This window comes from Phyllobates terribilis, unplaced genomic scaffold, assembly GCF_046119375.1.
Source record: "Phyllobates terribilis strain yellow unplaced genomic scaffold, ASM4611937v1 Scaffold_1__5_contigs__length_1240528914, whole genome shotgun sequence".
Taxonomy (NCBI): domain Eukaryota; kingdom Metazoa; phylum Chordata; class Amphibia; order Anura; family Dendrobatidae; genus Phyllobates; species Phyllobates terribilis.
The window spans coordinates 131,660,772-131,681,887 of NW_027362761.1; positions in this window are offsets into that span (position 1 = coordinate 131,660,772).

Consider the following 21,116-nt stretch of genomic DNA (forward strand, 5'->3'; position numbering starts at 1 on the left):
GTGCTTTGTGGGCCTCCACCATTTTCATTTTCAGAGTGCTAGACAGCTGCTTAGAAGTACCCATTGCTGCTGTTTTTTGGCACAAGGTTAGAGGAGGCTAGTTTTTTATAAAACTGGGAAATCTGCATCACTTGGCCTTTCCTAACGATGATAGTGAACAAGCCATATCCATAAAAATCTAATGTCTGAAACCTTAGTCAAATTTATCTGAGCACACAAATCTCCAAGGGTGCCCAAACTTTGGTATCGGGCCAATTTTCCTTTTTGTCATTTTTAAAATTAAAAGATGACAATATATAGTACAGACCAAAAGTTTGGACATACCTTCTCATTTAAAGATTTTTCTGTATTTTCATGACTATGAAAATTGTACATTCACACTGAAGGCATCAAAACTATGAATTAACACATGTGGAATTATATACTTAACAAAAAAGTGTGAAACAACTGAAAATATGTCTTATATTCTAGGTTCTTCAAAGTAGCCACCTTTTGCTTTGATGACTGCTTTGCACACTCTTGGCATTCTCTTGATGATCTTCAAGAGGTAGTCAACGGAAATGGTTTTCACTTCACTGGTGTACCCTGTCAGGTTTAATAAGTGGGATTTCTTGCCTTATAAATGGGGTTGGGACCATCAGTTGTGTTGTGCAGAAGTCTGGTGGATACACAGCTGATAGTCCTACTGAATAGACTGTTAGAATTTGTATTATGGCAAGAAAAAAGCAGCTAAGTAAAGAAAAACGAGTGGCCATCATTACTTTAAGAAATGAAGGTCAGTCAGTGCGAAAACTTGGGAAAATTTTGAAAGTGTCCCCAAGTGCAGTTGCAAAAACCATCAAGCGCTACAAAGAAACTGGCTCACATGAGGACCGACCCAGGAAAGGAAGACCAAGAGTCACCTCTGCTTCTGAGGATAAGTTTATCCGAGTCACCAGCCTCAGAAATCGCAGGTTAACAGCAGCTCAGATTAGAGACCAGGTCAATGCTACACAGAGTTCTAGCAGCAGACACATCTCTTCAACAACTGTTAAGAGGAGACTTTGTGCAGCAGGCCTTCATGGTAAAATAGCTGCTAGGAAACCACTGCTAAGGACAGGCAACAAGCAGAAGAGACTAGTTTGGGCTAAAGAACGCAAGGAATGGACATTAGACCAGTGGAAATCTGTGCTTTGGTCTGATGAGTCCAAATTTGAGATCTTTGGTTCCAACCACCATGTCTTTGAGCGACGCAGAAAAGGTGAACGGATGGACTCTACATGGCTGGTTTCCACCGTGAAGCATGAAGGAGGAGGTGTGATGGTGTGGGGGTGCTTTGCTGGTGACACTGTTGGTGATTTATTCAAAATTGAAGGCATACTGAACCAGCATGGCTACCACAGCATCTTGCAGCAGCATGCTATACCATCCGGTTTGCGTTTAGTTGGACCAGCATTTATTTTTCAACAGAACAATAACCGCAAACACACCTCCAGGCTGTGTAAGGGCTATTTCACCAAGATAGAGAGTGATGGGGTGCTACGCCAGATGACCTGGCCTCCACAGTCACCAGACCTGAACCCAATTGAGATGGTTTGGGGTGAGCTGGACCGCAGAGTGAAGGCAAAAGGGCCAACAAGTGCTAAGCATCTCTGGGAACTCCTTCAAGATTGTTGGAAGACCATTTCCTGTGACTACCACTTGAAGCTCATCAAGAGAATGCCAAGAGTGTGCAAAGCAGTCATCAAAGCAAATGGTGGCTACTTTGAAGAACCTAGAATATATGACATATTTTCAGTTGTTTCACACTTTTTTGTTAAGTATATAATTCCACATGTGTTAATTCATAGTTTTGATGCCTTCAGTGTGAATGTACAATTTTCATAGTCATGAAAATACAGAAAAATCTTTAAATGAGAAGGTGTGTCCAAACTTTTTGTCTGTACTGTATATATTTATTTTTTTGCCTAAATTTCAAAGGAAATGTGTGATCTTTAACTTTAGGCCTTTTAGAGATAATTTAATCTTCAACTTGAATAACTATTCACAATAACAGTAATTTTGACCAGGGGTGTCGAAACTTTTCCATGCCACTGTGCAAACTACTATGAGACTTTAGAGTGGTATACATGTTTTTCCCAAGCAATTATATGCTTTGCAGTAGAGTGATTCATGACAAATTTTTGTTGGAAAAAATTGCCAAGAAGATGTCATAGCTCACGTTTTAGAGCTGATAGACAAAGCATCCCTGATTATACATTATCTTTTTTGTGATCATATTATCACATCAGGGGAGAAAGGATGAGGCATCAGCACACAGCATATTTTATCTTTTCTAAATAGTTTTATTTAAAGGTAGTTGAAACTTGTGTTAAATTTGCTGATACAGACCATAGTTAAATCATGGTACATCCAATTTGGCCATTTTATCATCATTGCCCTAAGCCCTCAAAGCACAGAATAAAAGACTCAGTCACTTTTAGTACAAAGCTCCTAAGTCTTTAACAGCAAGCAGAACGTAACAAGGAACAGCAGTAAAAGATTTATTCAAAGCTTGTCAGGATATGTTTGCAAATAGAGACTGTTTTGAAGAAGCACTCTTTCCTTTCATGAGCATGGTTGGGCTGAGTTTGAAAGACACATCTTAAGGCCAAGTTCACATGTTCAGTATTTGGTAAGTATTTCACGTCAGTATTTGTAAGCCAAAATCTGGAATGGAACAATCAGAGGAAAAGTTTAATAAAAACGGGTCACCACTTCTGTATTTATCACCCACTCCTGGTTTTGGCTTACAGATACTGATGTAAGATACTGACCAAATACTGAACTTGTGAACATGGTCTTAGAAACATTCTAGGAAGATTGGCAACTTTGATTTAGTACAAGACTTTTATGCTGTTGGTTGCTTTTCTATTATACATAGAAAAATCTGATTTCTGAAGAGGGGGGAAAATAAGTATTTGATACACTGCCGATTTTGCAAGTTTTCCCACCTACAAAGAATGGAGAGGTCTGTAATTTTTATTGTAGGTACACTTCAACTGTGAGAGACAGAGACTTAAAAAAAACAGAAACTCACATTGTATGATTTTTAGATAATGAAATTGCATTTTATTGCATGAAATACATATTTGATCACCTACCAACCAGCAAAAATTCGGTCTCTCACAGACTTGTTAGTTTTTCTTTAAGAAACCCTATTCTGGCACTGATGTACATGGGTGAGATGTGTCCGAGGAATGTGAGCACGGATCTCTGTACATGCAATGGCAGGTAGTGTTACTCGCTACCTCCCCTCCTACGCTTGACCTTCTGCACGTGGCAAATCCGGAAGGACAATGCAGTGATGAATTTTAACAGGTTTTATTCATGGTACCTTGATGACATGAGAAAAGATGTAAGGGAAGATGAAGAGATGAAAATGAGGTAGAAAGTGGATGGTGGAAGAGGTAACAGGAGAATCTTCTCTTCAGTCCAGATGCACGTGTTGCCAAGATGGCACCGACCACAAGAAAGGATGTGAGAAAATAAGATAGGAGGAGTTGCAGAAAGAGAGGTAATATGGGAAATAACAGTCATAATACATAAACAACATATTATAACAATGGCTAGTAAATGGCAGCAAAGTGCAACAACAGTAACCATATTTATCTATAATAGATGATATAAGTAAACCATATAAGATTAGGCAAATGTTCTTGAAGTGGCTGAAAGCCTTTGTAGACAATTCCCTCTTACTCTGCACTCATTACAGGTATTTATAGCACCTATTTGAACTCCTTGCCTGTATAAAAGACACCTGTCCACACACTCAATTAATCACACTCCAACCTCTCTACTATGGCCAAGACCAAAGATCTGTCTAAGGACGCAAGGGACAAAATTGTAGACCTTCATAAGGCTGGCGTGGCCTAAAGGACAATAGGTAAGCAGCTTGGTGAGAAGGCAACAACTGTTGGCACAATTATTAGAAAATGGAAGAAACACAAGATGACTGTCAATCTTCCTCGATCTGGGGCTCCATGCAAGATTTCACCTTGTGGGGTAAGGAAAATTCTGAGAAAGGTTAGGAATCAGGCTAGAACTACATGGGAGGAACTAGTCTGAAGAGAGCTGGGACCACAGTCTCAAATATTACCATTAGTAACACACTACTTCATCAAGGATTAAAATCCTGCAGGGCACGCAAAGTCCCTCTGCTCATGCCAGCACATGTCCAGGCACATTTAAAGTTTGCCAATGACCATCTGGATAATCCAGAGGAGGCATGGGAGAAGGTCATGTGGTCAGATGAGACCAAAATAGAACTTTTTGGTATCAACTCCACTTGCCGTGTTTGGTGGAAGAAAAAGGATGAATACAACCCCAAGAACACCGTCTCAACCATTAAGCAAGGTGGGAGAAACATCAAAATTTGGGGATGCTATTCTGCAAAGGGGACAGAATGACTGCCTTGAAGGAAGGATGGATGGGGTCATGTATCACAAGATTTTGGCCAACAACCTCCTTCCTTCAGTAAGAGAATTGAAGATGGGTCGTGGCTGGGTCTTCCAGCATGACAATGACCCGAAACGCACAGCCAAGGCACCTAAGGAGTGGCTCCCCAAGAAGCATTTCAAGGTCCTGGAGTGGCCTAGGCACTGAACCCAACCCAATAAAAAATCTTTAGAGGGAGCTGAAACTCAATGTTGCCAAGCAGCAGCCCTGAAACCTGAAAGATCTGGAGAAGATCTGTATGGAGGAGTGGGCCAAAATCCCTGCTGCAGTGTGTGCAAACTTAATCAAGAACTACAGGAAATGAATAACCTCTGTAATTGCAAACAAAGATGTACCAAATATTAAGTTCTGTTTTTCTATTGTATCAAATACTTATTTCATGCAATAAGCTGCAAATTAATTATGCAAAAATCATACAATGTGATTTTCTGGATTATTTTTAAGATTCTGTCTCTCACAGTGGAAGTGTACCTCCGATAAAAATTACAGACCTCTCCATTCTTTGCAGGTGGGAAAACTTGCAAAATTGTCAGTGTATCAAATACTTATTTTCCCCACTCAGGCACAGTCTGTCCACTATTAAGGATCTTTTCTTTCCAAAACTACAGACCTTGGCTTCTCAGACATGGCTAAGCTAGTCTCAGTTCGGTCACGCACAATGGCTTATGTCCATGGTAACCAGTGACATTTGCAGCTTGGTGCATATGACCTTGCAGTCTCTTCTCAGAGAGATTCTGTTTCTTCTCTTCTGCTCCAACACAACACAACTCACTCTGTTCAGATTCCCCTGCTGACTGACCAACAAATGAGCACAGGGCCTTGCTCTACACATTGCTAGCCAGGTGCACATAATCAGAACTTCGAATGCAAGATTTTAACCCCGCCTACCAGGCTTTTCTACATATCCTCTTCCCCTGTCCAAAGATGGGGCTGGGCACCATCTGATAACACACAGAGCCTACTGTGCTTTAAATTGACCAGAGTGGAAAGCTCAGGCTTGATGACACGAGGATGACCCAGTTACTCCAGAAATATGCCCTATTTCTCTGTACCAATTCTTAACCATGTTTTGGGAAGGCGGCAAAGTTTCTGCCAATTTGACATCCAAAATGGTGGCTTCTGACTGGGCCAACAAGCAAGGGGTTTTGAGCTGTTTCCTATCCTTTAAGGATTTTAGTGGGTTGCCATAATATACTGGGGATTGCTTCCATTTCCCTGGTCAGTGTACTTTATAGTTGACCTGTCCCACCTCTTCTGCAACCTAATATAGTCTCTGTCACTGAGTATGGAACTTGCTATTCACTAAGACAAGTACACAATCCCCAAGCCTAAATTATCCTACTTGAGACCACCGATTATACCCCCTAGATTGTGCCTCCTGCACCATGAGGAGGTGCTTTTTTTCCTGGCCCCCCACTTTGGTCCCTCGACATACCAGGTCATTATGCTTGGCCAATTTCAGAAAACGAATCCAGTCACCATTTAACACACATTTTCCAGAGTGCCTTTTACCGTTACGTCCTTGCACTGTGCAGTCCCAAAGTGTCCTTGGGACTAACTCAAGTCAGGGTACTCTCTAGCCAGTACAATGAATGGAAATTTACCATTTACATCATGTAACCTTGTTGCCATAGCCAACTGTTGGTGGCATGCCAGAATACTGGGTGATATATCTTTTGCCCATAAGTGCCAAAATAAAGGAACACCTTGTCCAATAACAATAGCATGCAACAAATCCTTGACCACTCCAACCTCAAGCTACATGGACCTGAAGTCTATGCGTAGGTCAACCTGTGTCATGGGATAGTTCTTGGTTATTGATGATATTGTTGCTTATCTCTTTATTAAATTTCCCTTTTTTTCCTTAATTTACTTTCCTAACGCTTTCCCATTGGTTTAACCCCCCCTCAATAAAGCAAGGCAAGAATCCATATCTATCCTCCTCCTTTTCCATTTCTCCCTTCCTCCTTCCCCCTCCCCCCTCTTTACTATTTGTTTGTGTTTGTTGAAGCTGTTTAATAAAATGTTTAGAAAAGGGTTAGTTCTTGGCATCTCTATAGGTACACCTTACCCCCTTCCCAGGGAATAGCACGGGGAAAAGTGTGGCCCTTACCAGGGTCATCAAACTGCTTGAGTCCAGAAGTCCAGTCACAGGAACACCATTGACCGTCACCAGATGTCCCTCATCATGGTGTGGTATGGCACTGCGTGTGGGATGTGCAAAATATGAGAAGCATTGTCCTACGGATCAGTTCATGGGTTCTGATACCAGCAGACAATGGGCTGATATATGACCCAGGCATGACACCTCCAACAGACAATGGTATGAAATGTACCCCCTTGATCTCAGCTCTGATCCTTCCTGGGTTTTTGGGTGCCACTCATATATAGTCTTTGACCCCTTCTTTTGGGTATGCCAGAAAGGTGAACTCAGGCTTCCTTGACTGCTCAAGGTGTTCTCCTTAGCCAAGTATCTTTCTACGAGGCTCACAAGGTCATCTGCATTCTGGGTATCTCCTTGGGCATCCCAGCTCTGGACGTACCTAGGTAATGTGTCGATAAATCGGTCCTCTACCACTTTTTCCAGTATCTGTAGAGGAGAGCAGGTCTCATGCTGCAGCCATTTTTGCATCAGGTGTAATAGATCGAACATCTGGGATCAAGGAGGCTTAACCTTTGGGTAGTGCTAGAGGTGCACCCATTGCACCCGGATGGCCAGGGTTACGCCTAAACAAAGCGCCGCTCCCATAGAGCACTCTGTTTTTGTTCTGGCCCCATTTGGCTGCGTACTGTGCCACAGCCTTGTATTGGGCAAGCGAAAGTGAGTCACTTGGACTTCTGCTCCGCTTGCAGTACGCAGCCAAATGGGGCGGAGGAAAACAAAGCGCGCTCCATGGGAGCGGCGTTTTGCTCATGCGCGAGAGGGGTCGCAGAGCAGGGCACGTCACAGGGCCTGTCACTGTAAAACAGACATTATAAAACCAGATTTCTCTGCAATTAGACCACTACTATGGGCCATACAGGTAAGTATAGATTTAATTTTCTATCACCTGTATGCCCATAGTAGAGGTCTGATATCACCCATGGGGGTGACAGATTCCCTCTAAAAAGGATATTCAAAAGTTAGGCAGTTCAAAGGTGGGCAACTAGATTGTTACAAGGGATGGAAGGCCTCTCATATGAGGAGATGTTGAAAAAGTTGGGCTTGTTTAGCTTAGAAAAAAGACGCCTCAGAGAAGATCTCATTTACATGTACAAATATATTTGTGGTCAGTATAAAGCACTGGCACATGACTTATTCCTTCTCATTACGGAAGGAAGAAAGACGATTCCGGCGGCTAAATAAGAAAGGGTTCTTTACAGAGAGAGCAGGCAGGCTGTGGAATGCCGTACAACAAAAAGTAGTAATGGCAGACACTATAACATTTTTTAAAAAGGGGCTGGATGATTTCTTTGATACACATAACATTGTGGGTTATAGTTAAATTAGTGACAAAATGCACAATTGGTTGAGGAAGGTTGAACTTGATGGACCTAGGTCTTTATTCAATCTATGTAAGTACAGTGGTGGCCAAAAGTATTGGCACCCCTGCAATTCTGTCAGATAATACTCAGTTTCTTCCTGAAAATGATTGCAATCACAACTTCTTTGGTATTATTATCTTCATTTACTTTGTCTTCAATGAAAAAACACAAACAGAATTGTCCTAAAGCCAAATTGGATACAATTCCACACCAAACCTAAAAAAGGGGGTGGACAAAAGTATTGGCACTGTTTGAAAAATCATGTGATGCTTCTCTAATTCGTGTAATTAACAGCACCTGTAACTTACCTGTGGCACCTAACAGGTTTTGGCAATAACTAAATCACACTTGCAGCCAGTTAACATGGATTAAAGTTGACTCAACCTCTGTCCTGTGTCCTTGTGTGTACCACATTGAGCATGGAGAAAAGAAAGAAGACCAAAGAACTGTCAGGACTTGAGAAACCAAATTGTAAGGAAGCATGAGCAATCTCAAGGCTACAAGTCCATCTCCAAAGACCTGAATGTTCCTGTGTCTTCCGTGAGCAGTATCTTCAAGAAGTTTAAAGCCCATGGCACTGTGGCTAACCTCCCTAGATGTGGACGGAAAAGAAAAATTGACGAGAGATTTCAACGCAAGATTGTGCGGATGGTGGACAAAGAACCTCGACTAACAACCAAACAAGTTCAAGCTGCCCTGCAGTCCGAGGGTACAACAGTGTCAACCCATACTATCCGTCAGTGTCTGAATGAAAAGGGACTGTATGGTAGGATACCCAGGAAGACCCCACTTCTTACCCCTAGACATAAAAAAGCCAGGCTGGAGTTTGCCAAAACTTACCTGAGAAAGCATAAAACGTTTTGGAAGAATGTTCTCTGGTCAGATGAGACAAAAGTAGAGCTTTTTGGGAAAAAGCATCAACATAGAGTGTACAGGAAAAAAAAAGAGGCATTCAAAGAAAAGAACACGGTCCCTACAGTCAAACATGGCGGAGGTTCCCTGATGTTTTGGGTTGCTTTGCTGCCTCTGGCACTGGACTGCTTGACCGTGTGCATGGCATTATGAAGTCTGAAGACTAGTAGTTGGTATTTGGGTGAAGGAGGCGCAATAAGGCTCGTCACTACCAGTGGCAGCGAATTTGTGGACAGGGAACCAGGGGTGTCCGAGTTTGTGTTAATCTGGTTTAGGAAGTGTAAATTCGCTCTGGTGGCAGTGAGCAGAGAGAAGGCACAAGAGATTTAAAAGTAAAAGGAATAATTTTATTGGTACAAACAGGTGATTAGAATAGCTGATTAAAAATAGATAAAATGGCTTAAACCCAGTGATGTCACTGGGTGGGATACGTAAATAAGTATTAAAATAGATTGGTACACACTAGATAAAAAGTACGGTACATAAAAAATTAATTAATTGATAAAAAATTGGTTGCTCCTCAGAGTCTTGTGATGTTTGGTTGGAGTTGATGGTTGAAGAGACAGAGGTTCGTGGACCTAGTGGGACAGATAGGGATGTGTTAAATTGGTATATTAGTAAACAATGGGGAGGGTGGGTAGGTTTTCATCTGTAGTTACATGCTAATAGGTCCTTGTAGTGGGTACGGTGGTTCGCTGGTGGCACGTGGTGGTACCTGTGGTGGAGGACAGGAGGTGCCTAGGATAGGGCACAATCGGGTTGGATGAGAGGGGATAGTATTCATCGGTAAGTGTCTAAGGCTAACTTGGAGGTGGGTCGTGAATTACCCGCTATTGGTATGTCAGTCAGCAGGCTGTGGACGTGGTTGTTGGCTGCTGCTCCCAAGTAGCTCTGTAGGGAGGGAGAAAAGATGTACACCTATTAGGGTGTAATGTAATCAGGTTAGGGTGCAAGACCCAGTCTTAATAGTGACAAACTTACAATTACCTGCTATTGGTATGACAATCAGCAGGCTGTGTAGACGGTTCTGGTTGCTGTTCCAGAGTAGCTCTATAGGGAGGGGAAGGAGATAAAGATTGAGGATAGGGTATGGTACCCAGTCTTTATAGCGGTTGAACTTTAGTTACCTGCTAGAGGGTGGCAGGGGGTGTCCAGACTTTGGGGTGACTAGGGGGTAGGGGACCTTGTCCCCCTTAGGTAGAGATTGGAGGTATGCAGCAGAGGACTGCTGGCTGCTGGTCCAGAGTGGATCTGTAGGGAGGGAGAGGAGATAGAGATAGATGATTAATTCTAGTTGGGTATTTGCTGATTGTAGCTGTGGTGCACAATCTTTGTGGCAAGAGGTCTTGAGTTACCTGCTTGGTAAGTACAGGATCTGGAAAACAGACTTTATAAAACCAGATTTCTCTGCAATCAGACCTCTGCTATGGGCCATACAGGTAAGTATAGATTTATTTTTCTATACCCTGTATGGCCATAGTAGAGGTCTGATATCGCCCAGGGGGGTAACAGATTCCCTTTAAAATGTGGAGCCCAAAACTGGATCCCATATTCTAGATGTGGCCTCACCAGTGATTTATAAAGTGGTAAAAGTACATTGGGATCTCGGGATTTTATCTCTTTTTAAACATCCTAAAATTGCTTTTGCAGTTGCTGCTTGACTTTGAGTACTGCTGTTCAGTCTACTTGTAACCAGTCACCCTGACTGTTCTGTCATCCCGAGTACACCCATTTAATGTATATGCAGCAATAGGATTACTCTACATTTATCTACATTAAACCTCATCTGCCAAGTGCATGCCCATTTAGACATCATATCCAGATCGTTTTGCAATATTGTAATGTCAAGATCAGATTTTAATATCCTACATAATTTGGTTGCATCAGCAAAGACACACTTTACTCTCAATCCTATCCACTAGGTCATTAATAAAGAGGTAAAAAGAATCAGTCCTGGCACAGATCCCTGCAGCACCCCACTGCTGACTATATCCCATATAGAGAACATACCATTAATGATGACTCTTTGTTTCCTATCATTTACCCAATTCCTTACCCAATTGCATATAGTTTCCCCTAGTCCCTGCTTCTGTAACTTCAGTATAAGGCTGTTATGTGGTACAGTATCAACTGCCTTTGCAAAGCCCAGATAAATAACCTCAGCCGCATTACCAACATCCAGATTTGCACTTACCTCCTCATAGAAACACAGCATGTTGGTTAGACACGACCTATTTTTCATGAATCCGTGCTGGTTATCATTAATTATATTATTCTCTGCAATATAACTCTGCAGGTCATCTCTTATAATGCCCTCAAAAAATTTTGCATACTACTGATGTTAAACGGCAATTACCTGGATCCACCTTCTTACCTTTCTTGAATATCGGTACCACGTCATCCATCCTCCAATCTTGTGGCACTACCTCTGTTATAAGAGAGTCTAAGAATATGAGATACAGCAGTATGTGAATTACTGAGCTCAATTCCCTCAGTATCCGTGGATGAATACCATCTGGGTCGGGGGATTTGTCAATGTTTAATTTGTTCAAATGCAGGCTTACTTCTTGTATTATACTAGTTATATCAGGTGGTGAACTTTGATTTTTGCCTTGTTGAAAGATCCCTGGTGTCCTACACATGCCTTATCCATGAGCAATTTTAATACTAGACATCCACCCACTCCATGTATTGGTTGTAGTTGTTTCATCAGTATTTTCCACTTTTATTGCCTCTGCTTTTATAAAGGGGGGATGCTGCATCCAGTAAGTGCATTCGATTTGTGACATGAATTTGTAATATGGCTACCGTTTTTTGCTAATTTTTTAAAAATGTTTTGTGTTATTTTGCTTATACTGTAGATCATGATATGCATCTTGTTTTACCTGCATTCTTCTGACAAAAAAGTTGCAAAAACTGAAAAACTGATAACAGCATTTTTGCTGCTTTTTTGCACTTTCCATGGATGAAAAAACTCCGCAAAAACACTGAAATTGGCTAATTCTTTAAATGATAATAGAGTGCTCTATTAATTGCTCGTTTGACAGACATAGTTGTGTCTATAATTGCCTCAGGCTTTTTTTTAGACATATAGCATGTTGTTTGAGATTTGGGCTAAGATAACAGGGTTATGCTGAATTTTTCTTTTTATTCTTTTTAGAATTTATTGTTAGAATAAACTTATACTCTTCCGAAAATGTGGTTGAAAAGATTTAAACATACAGAATATAAAATTTATATATATTTGCTAATCCATTTTTGCTAGCTTACTATAGTTTATTAAACCTTACAGAATTATTACATCTAGACTAACTGCCAGTCACATTGGTGTCAACTGAATATTTTCATCCCTAGTGCCTTGCTAGGAAGAAACGTGCTAGCAATATACCAAAGATCAAATGCTCCTGCTCAGACACTTTCAAGTGAATGGAGAACGTATCTCACTTGACACACAGGAATAATAACACTCTAAAGATATCTATCCATCTTTATAGTGTGTTAGAAAGTGAGCAAATGAATTTTGTCTGAAAACAGAATTTAAAGTACCCATCCTTCCTAAGATCCCTTTGGAATGTCTTGCTACTGTCAATTGGCAAGAAAGGTGAAGCAATAAAGTAATCAATAAAAAAAAAATGTTCAAGAAGAATAATAATATAATAATAATAATACTTTTTATTTATATAGCGCCAACATATTATGCAGCACTTTACAATTAACCCCTTAATGCCCAATGACGGGGATAACCTGTCACGGCAGGATTCTAGTTCGCGCACCATGACGGGTTATCCCCGTCATGACTTTGAACTGTCACAGCGTGTAAACACGCAGTGACAATTCATTGCCGATAGCTGTCACAGACAGCTGAGTGGCTGGGGAATGGGTGCAGGGACCTGTGCCAGTGGACCCTGCGCCCAGATCGCTGTGATCAGTCAGTCAAACTGACTGACCGATCACTGCATGATCGCGCAGGAGAAGCTTAAATATCAGGGTCTCTTGCACGATCAGTGCCGGAGCTCAGCGCTGCCAGTGGCTGAGCTCCTGCACGAAATAGCCAGGAGCAGTGTCAGTGCCGCCCCCGGCTGTTAACTCCCTGAATGCTGCGATGAAGCACGTTCAGGAGGCAGGCAGATGGACGGGAGTTCCCTCTGCCTTCAGATAGGCGCCCCCGCAAATTCATCGAAGGCGCCTGACCATTGCCATGGTGACCTGGGGTCGTCATGACGACCCCCGGGTCACCAAGCTATGGAAAGCTTCTGAGACCATCCTCACAGCATGGTCTCAGAAATATTCTACACAGGTATAGTGTACTGCAATGCTAGTGCATTGTAATACATTATACTTGTGGAAAAAGTGAAAAAAGTAAAAGTTCCATAGTGGTACTAAGTTAAAAAGTACAAAAAAAATTAAAAAAGTAAAAATCTAAACAAAAATGTTAAAAAATAATAAAATATATTACCCTAATAAATACACATTTTTATATAAAAAATAAACAAAAAAGTACACTTTTCATCATACTGCTGGAAAAAAGCAGAATAAAACGCGATAAAAAAGACGGATGTAAATAAAAATGGTACTGCTAAAAACGTCATCTTGTCCTACAAAAATCAAGCCACCATACAGCTCCATCAGCCGAAAAATAAAAAAGTTACAGCATAAAGCAATGCAAAAATAATTATTTTTTCTATAAAAGTTTTTATTATGTAAAAGCGCAAAAGCATAAAAGAAAATTACATAAGTGTGGTATCACTATAATCGTACTGACCCGAAGAATAAAGCTGCCTTATCAATTTTACCACACAAGTAACGACAAAAAAAAAATTCCTGAATTGTTGGTTTTTGTTCATTCTGCCTCCCAAAAATCAGAATAGAAAGTGATCAAAAAATGTAATTTGCCTGAAAATGGTACCAAACGTCAACTCGTCCCGCAAAAAACAAGCCATCACATGACTCTGTCGGCAAAAACATGGAAAAATTATAGCTATCATAATATGGCGATGCAAACATTAGTTTTTGCGAAAAAAAGCGTCTTTTAGTGTGTGACAGCTGCCAATAATAAAAACCAGATATGAATCTGGCATCGCTGTAATCGCACCGACCCAAAGAATAAAGTTGTCTAATCACTTTTTATACTGCACGAGGAACAGCGTAATAAATAAATAAAACCAATTCTTCACTTGCTGTTGTTTTGCTCATTCTGCCTCCCAAAGATCGCAGTATGGCTCGGCTCACATTTATCCTGTGCTCTGCGCTGAGCGCCTGCACCGGGGTTTCAGTGTAAATCTCTGAAATACGTGATTCAGACCGAACCCTCGGCAGAAGATTTCCAATGATGAGGCAGATGGAGGCACTGTGGACGCCGTCTGCAGTGTCCATCTTTTTAGACGCAGATAAAAGCGCGGTCAGACACAGTTTTGTGCATCTCTGAAAAGAAGGACAACGCTGAACAGAGGCCAGATGGAGTCCAGAGTAACTCTGCTGCCTCATATCATTATAGTGAATGGATCCCTCAGAGGTTTCATCTGAATCACATCATTCGGAGATTTAGATGGAAACCCCAAAGTAAGTGCTCAGCATAGAGCGCCGAATAAATGTGATGTAAATGTGATCTAAAATGTTATGTAAAATGTTCCCAATAAAAGCTTCACATAAAAAGCCCCCACTCAGGTCTGTCTTGTGTTAATGGAAATATAGGGGGCTTCCACGTTACTGGTAGTACAAAGGCTCTGGAAAAGCAAAATGGCTCCTCGCCCCCCAAAACAAATTCAGCAAATTCTGCGCTCCCAAGTCCAAATATCCCTCCCTTCTAAGCCCCACAGTGTATCTAAACCACATTTAGCGTCCACATGTTTGGCAGGGGTATATTTTCCAAAATGGGGTCAAGTGAGGGTAGATTCTGCTCTTCTAGGATTTAGGAGCTCTGTATATGGAGTCCGCAAACTATTCTAGGAAAATCTGTGTTCCAGGAGGCAGATAGCATTCCGTCCCTCCCGAGTGTTATCGTGTGGCCAAGCAGTACTGTACATCCACATAAGAGGTATTGCCACATTCAGCAGACACATGGGACACATTTTGGTGCCATATTTATTCATTATCCCAATTTGAAAATGTAAAATCTGGGGCTAAAACAATTTTTTTGCGGTAAAAATGTAATTATTTTTTTCCTTACTGCCCAATGGTATAAAATTCTGTTTTGCACCTGTGGTGTCAATATAATCACTACACCCCTAGATGAGTTTATAGAGAGATGTAGTTTGTAAAATTAGGTCACTTATGGGGGATTTTACTGTTCTGGCACCTTAGGGGCTCTTCCAGTGGGTCATGGCCCCCTTAAATCACAACAGTAAAATCTGCATTATAATATACTGCTCCTTCCCTTCTGACCTTTGCACTATGCCTCAAAAGTAGTTCCCAATTACATATAGGGTATTGGCATACTCAGGAGAAATTGCACAACAAAATGGGTGGTCCATTTTCTCCTGTTACCCTTGTGAAAATAAAAAAATTAAGGCTAAAAGAAAATTTTAGTGATTTTTTTTTTATTTTCACGGCTCTACGTTATAAACTTCTGTGAGGCACCTAGGGGTTCAAAGTGCTCACCACACATCTAGATAAGTTCATTGAGGGATCTAGTTTCCAAAATGGGTACACTTGTGGGCGGTTTCCACTGTTTAGGCACATCAGGGGCTCTCCAAATGCGACATGGCGTCCGCTAATTATTCCAGCAAATTTTGAATTCAAAAATTCAAATGACGCTCCATCCCTGCCGAGCCCTGCCATGTGCCCAATCAGTGGTTTTCCACCACATATTGGGTATCAGTATGCTCAGGAGAAATTGTAAAATACATTTCGGGGTCCATTTTTATTTGTTACCCTTGTGAAAATAAAAAAAAAATGGGTCTAAAATAAAGTTTTTGTGAAAAAAAGTTAAATGTTAATTTTTTTTCTTCCTCATTTCGTCAGTTCCTGTGAAGCACCTGAAGGGTTAATAAACTTCTTGAATGTGGTTTTGAGCACCTTGAGGGGTGCAGTTTTTGTAATGGTGTCACTTTTGGGTAATTTCTGTCACATAGACCCCTCAAAGTCACTTCAAATATGATGTGGTCCCTAAAAAAAGTTTTTTTAAATTTTGTTGGAAAAATGAGAACTCGCTGGTCAACTGTTAACCCTTATAACTTCCTAACAATTTTTTTTTTCCCAAAATTGTGCTGATATAAAGTAGATATGTGGGAAATGTTATTTATTAACTATTTTGTATGACATATCTCTCTGATTTCAGGGCATAACAATTCAAAGTTTGAAAATTGCTAAATTTTCAAACTTTTGGCCAAATTTTAGCTTTTTTCACAAATAAACGTAATCCATATCGAAGAAATTTTACCACTACCATGAAGTACAATATGTCACGAAAAAGCAATCTCAGAATCAGGGGGATCCATTGAAGAGTTCCAGAGTTATTACTGTTAGAACCTTGCTCTTAGGTTTTTTCTATTGCTGGTCACATGACCTTGTTGGCCTATTTAGTCCTGCTCCGCCCTTCTGGCTTTGTTGGACTTCATTGTATTACTACTCTTTAGCTAGCCTGTGCTCAGTATCTTACTCTGTTAGTTTGCTTGGTCTTCGGACCTCTGTGTTCTATATTATTTGTTTGTTCGTCTTTCTGCTACTATTTCTGTTAGGAGGTGTCCATTTTGCTTCCAGTCCCTAGTACTTGTAGGGATCCCTTCCCCACATCTATAGGTCTCCGTATAGACTAGCTGAGGACTTTAGCAGGTCTGATCGCAGGATCAGGTTCCCTGTTACATCGTAGGGATCAAGCTGAGTTCTATCGTAGGGACAGATCTCCTCTCTTTCCTTAGCTCTGGTAGCAGAACATAACAATTACCTCATAAAGTGACTCTGGTCAGAATTGAAAAAATTGGCCCGTCATTAGCCTACAAAGTGGCTCGGTCCTTAAGGGGTTAAGCAAGGACCTATACAGGCAATAAAACATAACAATGTAACACATTTCAACAGTTATAGAAGGAGTGAGAACCCTGCTGGCAAGCTTACAATCTATAAGGAAATAGGGGGACACAATAGTTAGAACGTGCTTGTTATGTAGGGTTTAGCCATCATTATTAGTGATGAGCGAGCATATTCGCAAGTACTCAATACTCGCCCGAGTATCTCAGTACTCGAGATGCTCGGAGATCGCCGAGTACTTGCGAGATGCTCAGGCGGATGCTCGGGTTCCCTCACTGCATGTTTGGCGCTCCTTATAGCGCCAATCAACATGCAGGGATTGCCTGCCACTCACTGTAATGCCGCAGCCATGTTGGTTGTGGCATTACAGTGATTGGCTGGCCGCACAGCGTCATCAGGTCTATATCAGACCTGGCGCCACTGTGCTTGTCAGTCTACTCCGCAATCAGACAGTGTAGGGAGAGGTGCTGCTGAGCTAGGGAGAGATTTGGTTGTGTATTAGGTAGTGTAGGGAGAAAACACGTAGATTACACATATCCATCTTAACAAACAGTTATTCTGAGGACTAATCTATCTGCAGAGATATCAGGCAGGCAGGGTATATAGCAGACTGCAGCGCATATAGCACAAGAGGCTCCATTTCAGTTCTGCCTTCTGCTGCTGTTAGACATTTCTAGACAAAGGCCCAGGTCTCAGGGGCCAGGAATAATTTTTTGGGGATCTTAAGCCTCATTATTTGCTTAAAAAGAAATCCAGAAAATACCGCTTTTCTGCGCTATTTGCTTGTTGGCACTGCAGAATACAGCCAGGTCATTTTCATATTACAGCGCTAAAAATCCAGCTATTTAAAACTGTGGTTTGTCCGTCACATGGAACACATATAATTGCGCTGAAAATAGTGCCATTTTTGGCCTCCATTCAAATTTTTTTTCAGTGTCAGCAAAGTTTTTGACATCGGCTTGCTGATCAAAATAGTTAACTACAGGCCAAGTATTTAAAACTGTGATTTGTCCATCACACGGATCACATATACGTTTCCTGAAAATTCAGCTATTTCTGGCCTCCATTCAAATTTTTTTTCAGTGTGTTAGCAAAGTTTTTGACACCGGTTTGCTGTCCAAAATAGTAACCTACAGGCCAGGTATTTAAAACTGTGGTTTGTCCGTCACACGGATCACATATACGTTTTCTGAAAATTCTGCCATTTCTGGTCTCCATTATAATATTTTTCCAGTGTGTCAGCAAAGTTTTTGACACGGGTTTGCTGTTCAAAATAGTTACCTACCGGCCAGATATGTAAAACTGTGGTTTCTCCGTCACAAGGATTACATATAACTTCGTTCCAAATTCAGCCATTTGTAGTGAGTGTGGAAGATATTGTCCTCCATTTAAAATGGGCAAGGCACATGGCAAGGGACGGGGAACTGGACGTGATGGTGATGGTGCATGCAGAGGCTGAGGCTGAGGCCGTGGGCAAGCTGAAATTGTGCCACAACAAACACTCACATCTTCTCGTCTGATCTTCCTGTCCCAATTCCTAGGGGACCGCAGCACACCACTATTGAACACAGAGCAGTGTCAAAAGATTGTTGGTTGGATAGCAGATAATGCTTCCAGTCACTTTGCCATCATCACCACCCTGTCTTCCACACCATCAAGTCTCAGTAGCCGTGAGTCTGGACTGCATATTCCTCACCCTGATCCTCCTTCCTCCCACCATGCCAAATGCCCGGAGTCAACTGATCCCACACTTGGACACTCCAAAGAGCTGTTCACTTTTCCATTTATAGATTCGGGCTTCTCGCCCGGTCCACTTGAAGCGGGGCAAGAGGAGATCGCATGTAGCGATACCCAAATATTTGAGCAGCCACGGTCACACGAAGGCGATGATGGAAAAGTGTCACAAGAGGTGGACGATGATGAGACACAATTGCCAGAAAGTCAGGAGGAGGACCAGGGTGCGGAAGTGGAAGAAGAGGTGGTGGATGGTATAGTAACTGATCCAACCTGGCAGAAGGACATGCAGAGCGAGAACAGCAGCACACAGGGGGAGGGAGGCAGAGCACCCCAACAGGCAGGAAGAAGCAGTGTGGTGGCTGCAGACAGAAGGCAGGCAACCGTTCCCTGTAGCACCAACACGAAGGAAGTTGCCAGTACAACTGTTAGGTCTTCCCGAGTCTGGTTGTTTTTTAAAGACTCTGCCGATAACCCCAAAAAGGTCATTTGCACCACCTGCCAGTCCAGCATCAGCAGGGGTGGCAAAACTACCAGCCTGACCACCACCAGCATGATCAGGCACATGGCAGCAAAGCACCCGACTTTATGGGCCGAACACCAGGGTCCAGGAACAGTGTCTGCGGGTGGCACCACTGCTTCTACCGCTGTTGTGCATGCAAGCCAATCCCCTTTCCATGGTGCATTCGAAGATGCCTCCTGCCCTGCACCTGTCATTGCACACTCTCAACTAGCACCATCAGGAAGCACGTCCACGTCCTTATCCCAGCACAGCGTTCAGTTGTCCATACCCCAGTCATTGGAATGCAAGCGCAAATACGCAGCCAATGCCGTACAGGCCACACTACTAAATTCCCACATTTCGCGACTGCTTGCGCTCAAAATGTTGCCTTTTAGGCTCGTGGAGACGGAAGCATTCCGCAACTTGATGGTGACGGCAGTCTCTCGGTACTTGGTTCCCAGCCGCCACCATTTCTCCCGGTGTGCCATCCCCACATTACACAAGCACATCTCTCAAAACATTAGCCGTGCCCTCAACAACGCAGTTACCGGGAAATTCCACCTAACAACGGACATGTGGATAAGTGCTTGTGGGCAGGTACAGTACATCTCGCTGACCGCACACTGGGTTAACATAGTGGAAGCCGAGACCCAGTCGGACCTTGGGACGGAATACGTCCTCCTGACACCAAGGATTGCGGGCTCTAGGTCAATCAGAGTTGCCCCCAAAGTCTACAACTCCTGCACCTCATCCCCCTCAGCCTCCTCCTCCTCAGCCTCCATCTTCGAAATGACCACATCAGTCACAAGCTGGAAGCATTGTAGCACTGCCTCGGCCAAGCGGCAACAGGCTGTGCTGAAGCTAATATGCTTAGGTGACAAACCGCACAATGATGAAAAGTTGTGGACAGCTATGAAAGAGCAGGCAGATCTGTGGCTCACACCGCTGAACCTACAGCCAAGCATGGTCGTGTGTGACAATGGCCTAAACCTGGTGGCGGCTATGAGGCGAGGCGAGCTAACACATATAACATGCCTGGCCCATGTGCTTAACCTCGTGGTTCAGCGGTTTCTCAAATCCTACCCGGAGCTGCAGGATCTGCTTGTTAAAGTACGCCACCTGTGTGCCCATTTTAGAAAGTCTCCTACAGCTTCCGCTGCCCTTGCCGTGTTTCAGCAACGTTTGCAGCTTCCGGCTCACAGACTGGTGTGTGATGTCCCCACGCGTTGGAACTCTATACTGCAGTTGGGAAGGATTTGTGAGCAAGGCCGTCGGTATTCAGTTCAGACTTCACACATAAGACCTCAGGAATGGACATGGATGTCAGACATGTGTACCATCCTCCACAACTTTGAGGACTCCACCAACATGTTGAGCGGCAATGACGCCATAATTAGCTTTACCATCCCGCTTCTCTGTCTTCTGAAGCGCTCTCTGCTCACAATCACAGAGGATGCATTGCAGGCGGAGCACGATGAGATGGCACAAGGAAACATACAGGGTGATTGCACACAGTCCAGCCTCATCTCATCCCAATGTGGATTGGATGACAATGAGGAAGAGGAGGAGGAGGAGGAAGAACAGGAGCTAGCTTCTTGCTCTATACATGGTACTACCTGCACAACTGTTATACCGTCTATTCAGCAAGGATGGCCTGAGGAAAGAGAGGAGGAAGAGGAGGAGGAAGAGGAGAGCATGGTCAGTCGTCCTCTTGATGAGGACACGGAAGTCTTGTCTGTTAGCAGTCTGGCACGCATGGCTGAGTTTATGTTACGCTGTCTTTCCCATGACCCTCGCGTTCTCAAAATTTTGGGTGACAGTCATTACTGGTTGGTGACACTTCAAGACCTATGCTACAGGGAGAACTTTATATCTCTTATTCCTGAGGCGGACATGGGGCAGTACAAGAAGGCCCTTGTTGCGGAACTATTAAAAAAATTCACATCTGAAAATGCTGGCGGCAGAGGTCACAGTTCGTTGGACAACCAAGGAGTACAGGTGAAAG